Source organism: Xenopus laevis, chromosome 2S (assembly GCF_017654675.1).
Source record: "Xenopus laevis strain J_2021 chromosome 2S, Xenopus_laevis_v10.1, whole genome shotgun sequence".
Lineage (NCBI taxonomy): Eukaryota > Metazoa > Chordata > Amphibia > Anura > Pipidae > Xenopus > Xenopus laevis.
The window spans coordinates 23,065,792-23,074,235 of NC_054374.1; positions in this window are offsets into that span (position 1 = coordinate 23,065,792).

The following is an 8,444-nucleotide window of genomic DNA, read 5'->3' on the forward strand; positions in this document are numbered from 1 at the left end:
ACAAACCAATTTTTGAACATAGATCCAACAGTGTAAAAGGCACAAAACACACCTACAATATGTTAAGAGGACAGCTGAAGATCAGCTTGGTCCAACTGGAGCACCGGCATGGAGCTGCTAATGCAAAAGGAGGTAGAGACTTGTGAAGGACACAGTGTAACAAATTACCCTGGTGGTCTAGGGGGCCGGTGGGGGTGCCCGCCTCACCTCTAGCAGGAGCACCGCCGCGTGGTCCTTCCCTCTCTGGTGCCGGTTGCTCCTAGGATGGGCACGGCGCGCACTTCCAGATTTTATGTGCCATGCACGTGAAATCATCACATCCTTGGAGCAAAATTCAAGGTATTTAAAGGGGCTTTGAGTTTGTGATCACTGCCTGTTGTTAGGTCTAACTTGTTTAGTTCCTGGGAATAGGGCTGTATTTAGGTCCGATGCCACCCTAGACATCAGACCTAAACATGCCCCTGCGTTGTGCGTGCTGATGTCACACGCGATGACATCACACGACATATTCAGAGGAAGTGACGTTAGCGCCCAGTGCATGTGATGTCACTTCCGCATTCTTCTTCGACCCCCTACCTCTCACCCCCTCGCCTCCGTCACTGGATTTCCTATGGAAATCGTTGTCGGAGGGTTAAAAAAAAAATTAGCCACCCCAATATATATAAATACAGCCCGGCCTGGGAAGGGATTTTGTATTTCAGCTTTGATCCCTGCCTGTCTGACTGTTCTGAATTCTGCCAATCCTGACCTTTGCCTGACTGACCACTCTATGAACTCTGCCTGTACTGACCCAACCTGTCTGACTGTCCTTGAACTCCACCTGTACCGACCCCGGCCTGCCTGACTACGCTTTATTGTTTAATCCGTGAGAACCTGGTGTTGCCTTCTATCCTAAACCTTGGAAACGCACGTGCCCCTTTGCTTGTTCAGAACACTTGCTTGGTTCCTCTCAAGTTAAGACCTGGGGGCATCTGAGTAGCTGAGGGCTCCTCCCGAGGCCAAAGGAGGCTGTTAAAGGCATTAGATTGAGCTGTGACCAGGGAGCCTGGCACTTGTTCTGAATTTAGGGAGCTGCAAATTACACACAGATATTGAATGCATTTTTTTGAATACTGAGCCCTAATAAAGTTTTTAGTTTTTATGTGATCACATTACAAAAATTACATTCATATTGTAAAATGTATTACATGTGTAAAATCGTCATGCTTCAGAAACACTACTATAGTTTATACAAACAAGCTGCTGTCTAGTAATGGCTACTGTATATGGCACAGGTTAAATAGTGAATAACAAATAACATCATTATTTTCTACAGAGATAATCTGTTATCTGCTGTGTAACCTGAGCCTTTTCTCCTTTGAATAGCTGTCCCCATTGCTACACAGCAACTTATTTATATAAACTATAGTAGTACTTATCTGTTATCTACTGTGTATCCTGTGCTTGAATGGCTGCCCCCACGGCTACACAGCAGCTTGTTTATATAAAGAATAGTAGTGTTTCTGAAGCAAACACAACAATCGTACCAGTGCAGGGAAACACTGCATTATATTCTTATTACTTTAAAACAATTTCATTTTTGGATGTTACTGTTCCTTTAGGCTGGCCATTCCTAGACAGACAAAAGTTGTTGACTTGGTCCCTGTAGCTCAAGTAAGAAGCTCTTTGGTCCATGTATGGGGAGTCTCCTAAAGACCCGCACACCAGTATATTGCTTTAAACAGACAGTATATCATCAGGGATTGGAAAGTCATGTTGGACAAAACCATACAGTCTGCACCTTAGTGGACAAAATGTGCATAGATTTTCATTCTTGGTGCTCTTCATAATTTTTGTGTTTAATTACATATTCATCTCTCTCTCTCTCTCTCTCTCTCTCTCTCTCTCTCTCTCTCTCTCTCTCTCTCTCTCTCTCTCTCTCTCTCTCTCTCTCTCTTCTTAGTCAACTTGGAAGACATTGTGGAAGCAAGACCCCAGCCAACAAACCCATAAAGGACATTTACATTCATTATTGAACTTTGTTATTATGTAACTATGTAAAACATTTCATTATTAATGTGAGCTATACCCAAAACCAAAATGATACCCTGAAATTAAATTAGTAACTTTCAGATATACAGTCACATGAAAAAGTTTGGGAACCCCTCTTCGTCTGCATAATAATTTACTCCACTATCAATAAAAAAGATAACAGTGGTATGTCTTTAATTTTCCAGGAACATCTAAGTACTGGGGTGTTTTCTGAACAAAGGTCTTTAGTGAAGCAGTGTCCAGTTGTAAGAAATTAAATCTAATGTGATAATTTTGCTAATTTGAATGCATGTAACTGCTCAATACTGATTACTGGCAACACCAGATTGGTTGGATTAACCCATTAAGCCTTGAACTTCATAGGCAGGTGTGTCCAATTATGAGAAAAGGTATTTAAGATAGGCAATTGCAAGCTGTGCTTCTGTTTGACTCTCGTCTGAAGAGTGAAAGCATGGGATCCTCAAAGCAACTCTTAAAAGATCTGAAAACAAAGATTGTTCAGTATCATGGTTTAGAGAATGGCTACAAAAACTATTTCAGAGGTTTAAACTGTCAGTTTCAACTGTAAGGAATATAATCAGGAAATGGAAGGCCACAGGCACAGTTGCTGTAAAACCCAGGTCTGGCAGGCCAAGAAAAATACAGGAGCAGCATATGCAGAGGATTGGGAGAATGGTTACAGACAACCCAAAGATCACCTCCAAAGACCTGCAAGAACATCTTGCTGCAGATGGTGTATCTGTACATCGTTCTACAATTCAGCGCAATTCGCACCAAGAACATCTGTATGGCAGGGTGATGAGAAAGAAGCCCTTTCTGCACTTACGCCACAAACAGAGTCGCTTGTTGTATGCAAAAGCTCATTTAGACAAGCCACAGTCATTTTGAAACAAAGTGCTTTGGACTGATGAATAATTTAGTCATTTGGTCATAACAGAAAGCTCTTTGCATGGAGAAGAAGAACACCGCGTTCCTATTTGGTGGAGATTCCATCATGCTGTGGGGCTGTGGGGCTAGTTCAGGGACTGGGGCCCTTGTTAAAGTTGAGGTTCGGATGAATTTAACCCAATAGCAACAGATTTTTCAGGATAATGTTCAAGCATCAGTCAGAAAGTTGAAGTTACGCAGGGGTTGTATATTCCAACAAAACAATGACCCTAAACACACTTGGAAATCTACAAAGGCATTTATGCAGAGGGAGAAGTACAATATTCTGGAATGGCCGTCACAGTCCCCCGACTTGAATATCATCAAAAATCTGTGGGATGATTTGAAGCAGTCTGTCCATGCTCGGCAGCCATCAAATTTAACTGAACTGGAGAGATTTTGTATGGACGAATAATCAAAAATACCCACATCCAGAATCCAGACAGTCATCAAAGGCTATAAGAGGCAAATGGCTCAACTAAGTATTGATGTAATATCTCTGTTGGGGTGCCCAAATTTATGCACCTGTCTAATTTTGTTATGATGCATATTGCATATTTTCTGTTAAGCCAATAAACTTTATGTCACTGCTGAAATACTACTGTTTCCATAAAGCATGTTATATATTAAAAGGAAGTTGCTACTTTCAAAGCTCAGCCAATGATAAACAAAACGTATGCCTTATGATTAAGGGCAGCCGTGACCAAAATTAAAGTACCCCGGTGTGTGGAACTCCACCTTTTGTTCTCCTAACGATAAACAAACCGCCAAAGACTTAAGAGGGGTTCCCAAACTGCATAACTTTTTTAAAAATGTTCTTGACTTTTGTAGATTCCACCCACCATCAACAGAAGGAAGAAATTTAAAAGTAAAAAAGGCACAGATGTTAAAAACCTCAAAGTAATGATCTTTTTACATAGTAAAAATTGAGCTTGTGTCTCAAATAATGTTTTGTTTTGTTTTTTTAAATATTTTTAATATTATAAACAATGCTTTTTCTGCTATGATATATATATATTTACTTGTATGCTTTCTCTACTTTATGTAAAAAAGGTGGATAAACACTTTCTGACCTGCCAAAAATAAATGTATTTTCTTACACCAACATACTTGATTGCACAGATTGAAAGGAAGCCATAATACTTGTCAGAATCATTTCTTAACCCCACTTAGGCTCACAGGGTAATATAACCCATCTCACCTTATTCCATTATAAACTGACGGATTCTGGAAAACACTTTTTCCAGTATGTCAAATGGTAAATAATTGTCATCATTTTATAAACAGGGCCCTTAATGTAACATTGTCACTCAATTGTCCTCTTACGTCTACACTTGGGAAACTTGCTTGACAAAGGGCTCAGTGGAGTCCGAAACGTTGCCCTGAATTTGTATGCACATGGGCTAAATAAACCATTGATTCATTTTTCACCTTTTTCAGAGTGCTACCGGCTTTACTTTACATGAATACATGACCTGAAGGCAGGTCCGGACTGAGAATTAAAATAGGCCCTGGCATTTCAGGTACACAGAGGTCCAACCAGCCCCCACCAGCCCACTAAATAGTAACGTTCTATGGCACCTTATAGCAGCCCCTCTGGCATTTGCCAGAACCCACAGATTGCCAGTCTGGGCCTGCCTGAAGGACAGGCCAAGGTCATCCAGTTTGAGCACCTGACTCCCGGCTCGGGGTGTGTAAATAAGGGTCTGAGCACTACACAAAAGAAAAATATACACAGTCATCACAGTAAAACAGCACTTTCTCACTAGACAATTAAACTTAGGAATGTTCTACATTCTGCATTCTAAATATAGAGGAATAAAAAAACCCAAAGCAGTTCCAGGAAATGTTTTGTGAGCATTTATTGTGTAGCTATTGAGCAGTTTCAGACAATGTCCCTGAATGGATTAACAGCAGCTTGTAATTTTTCATTTATATTTCTGTCTTGCTTGTCTCTCTGCCAGAAATTTTTTACCGAGTAGTTTATTATAGTGCGTAATAAGGCATATTTGCATGATTATGTGATAGACATGGATACCTTTATAACAGAGCATACTGTCTGATCCCAGCAGTCCTGCTCTGCTTTATGGCTGATACTCTAACTGGGACAGAGCATTCTGTCCCAGTGGTTGTACAGATCCCATCTGATCCCCATTGCAAACAGCAGTCCTGTCCTGATTTATGGCTTGAGACAGCTCATTCAATTCTGATTATTTTTTTCCAAGCAAGTGGCTGAAATCGTTCTCCAATCAAAATCCTGCATGTGCTGTATAGAGGAGAACTAAGTCACATACAGTTGTTGCCAGAATTAATTTTTTTTCTATTTTTAAACACAGAGACAGTACTATATCTGCCCTTCTGAAGTTTGGTTCCATAGTAATATCAGTAGGCTAAGCTACACTCTGCTCAGCATGTTATCTAATGAGATGACTGACATTGCACAGGAGGTAAGGATAATTGTCAGTTTATAATTTGCATCAGTAATTAAGCCTGGGATGCCTGTCACAATCAGACTAGCTGATCCATTCGAAATCCAGGTTCACATTTTGAGATCAATAATTCATTTTTGCAGTTGGCTAGGTTATATCCATTTCATATTTTAGGTACAGGTATGGGACTTGTTTTTCAGAATGCTCGGGACCTGGGGTTTTCCGGATAATGCATCTTTCCTTAATTTGGATCTTCATACGTTAAGTCTACTAGTAGTGATGGGCGAATTTGCTCCGTTTCGCTTCACCGGAAAATTTGCGAATTTCGCGCGAAATTCGCGAAACGGCGTCCCATACCTGTACCTTAAATATGAAATGGATATAACCTAGCCAACTGCATAAATGAATTATTGATCTCAAAATGTGAACCTGGATTTCGAATGGATCAAGCTAGTCTGATTGTGACTTGTCAGTTGACTTTATCGTTTTTGACGCCGGCGCCCGTTTTTGACACCGGCGCCCGTTTTTTTGTTGACGCCGGTGAAAAATTTTTTTGACACCGGTGAATTTTTTCGGGCTAATTTTCGCGGGCGTTTCGTGAATTTATTCGCTGGCGGCGAATCGCGCACATTCGCCGCGAATTCGCCCATCACTATCTACTAGTTAATCATATAAACATTAAATAAACCCAATAGGATTGTTTTGCCTCCAATACGGATTAATTATATGTTAGTTGGGATCAAGTACAAGCTACTGTTTTATTATTACAGAGAAAAAGGAAATCATTTGGATTATTTGGATAAAATGGAGTCTATGGGACACTGCCTTTCTGTAATTCGGAGCTTTCTGGATACCGGGTTTCCAGATAACGGATCCCATACCTATACTACCATGGGCTTTAGTTTGGAGCAGTTTATGAATCTACTAGACACGCATTGTGCAATAAAGAGAAAGGAAAACAACAATACATTCCTTAAGGCTAAATAAAAGGAGGCAAACCAGATAAACAGATTTAGATTTATTATTAAATGTGCTAAAGGTCGATTAAGCAATGGCAACCTAATTAAGAGTCACACCCATGGGGTGATTAACCGCTGGGTATTATTATTGACGTGGTTCTTATTGTTTCTACAAGCTGAACTGATATAATGTTTAATCATTACAGGAAAGCAAGTTGGTTTCCCCATAAATGATGACAACATTGTCTTGTTATTGAAACCAGTCTTTACGTTAAATTGGGAGGGGGATAGACTGTGTGAAATGAACCTTTCCTAAAGGTTGTGGGTTCAAGTGGTGCAGACATGGCCAGATTCAGTTGACAATCTAGGTTTCTGTTAAAGCCTTGCATCAGTTGCTTTTATTAAAGCCTTGCACCTTGGATGTGGAGTCGGATGGGGGTGCAGGTTCATTTATGAATTTAAAAAAAATGTATCTTCCATTGTCATCCACTGCCCATAGTGACGTTACTTCTGGGTTATAGTGACGTCAATTCTAGCGATTAATGTTCCATATTGGTCTATAGGGTAAAAATGCAGATCAGTAGTCTTAAAGGGGTAGTTCGTCTTAAATTAAACTTTTAGTATGTTATAGAATGGCCAATTCTAAGCAACTTTCAATTGGTCATCATTATTTATTCTTTTTAGTTTTTAAATTATTTGTCGTTTTCTTCTTTCCAGCTTTCAAATGGAGGTAACTGAACCCATCTTAAAAGCAAATGCTCTGTAAGGCTACACATTAATTGTTATTGCCACTTTTATTGGTCATCTTTCTATTCCAGTCTTCTATTCAAATCAGTGAATGGTTGCTAGGGTAATTTGGACCCTAACAATCATTTTGCAAACTGGAGAGTTGCTGAATAAAAAGCAGAATAACTCAAAAACCACAAATGATAAAAAATGAAAACCAATTGCAAATTGTCTCAGAATATCACTCTCTCCATCACACTAAAAGTTAATTTAAAGGTGAACAACCCCTTTAATATAAATACTGGCCACCTCATTCATCACTCTGGGTAATTGACTTTAACTCAGAGAAATGTGAGGGTATCACTGTGCATTCCATTCATATATCATTTAAATGTAAGCTTTGCATATATCACCAAGGCATGATGTTGTATGTACTTTTTATATATTTTAAGGTTTAAATGTATCTGGAATTACCTTTCCAGTCATTCATCGAACATGTGAGATAACCATTATGAGTTGGCCATTATTTCTTTAGCAAGTCTGGGCTTTCCCCTCAGCATGGATAAGGAATTAGGATTTGGGTATCGAGATAAATCCCATTACGTAACACCTTTCAATCTCACAAAACCTGACATGAAAAGTTTGTAAATTCCTCAGAAAATGCAGAGATGATTAGGTTACAGGAGAAGCTGGAATGGCCAGGGATTAGAGCTAATAACTTAAAACTACCGGAAGGCAAGTCCACTGTCGCTCCAAACAAATTGATTCTAAAACTTTCCAGTTGCTTTTTAAGGGAAGTGGCACACAAGGACTAATCGCCTCTTCTTCGGGTGACTAATCTCTCCTAAATGCCTTCCCGCCAGCTAGAATATATATCGGTGGGATGGCACTCGGAAAGCTCCGTCGGCTCACGAGGAAACTTCGGACGACTTTGGAAAGCTGAAGTGATCCAAGTGCATTTAGGGAACATTAGTAGCACAAAGAAGACTAATCTCCCCCAGTAGTCTCGTGTGCCACCACCCTAATAGGGTCGGACTGGGCCGGCAGGACACCGGGAAAAAACCTGGTGGTCCCCAGAACTTGTCAGCCCCACCAGCCCCGACATGCTTCACACAGCCTGCACTCTGGGTGGGGAGAGACAGCAGGGGATGCAGAGGGGCAGAGAGGGATTTCTGGCAGGGCCAGACTGGCAATCTGTGGGTTCTGGCAAATGCCAGAGGGGCTGCTGTATGATGCCATAGAAAGTTACTATTAAGTGGGCTGGTGGGAGGCTGTTTGGGCCTCTGTGTACTTGAAATGCCAGGGCCTATTTTGACTCCCAGTCCAGACCTAGATGAGGGCCTTGATCCACTAGCCCTCGTGGGCTCCACTT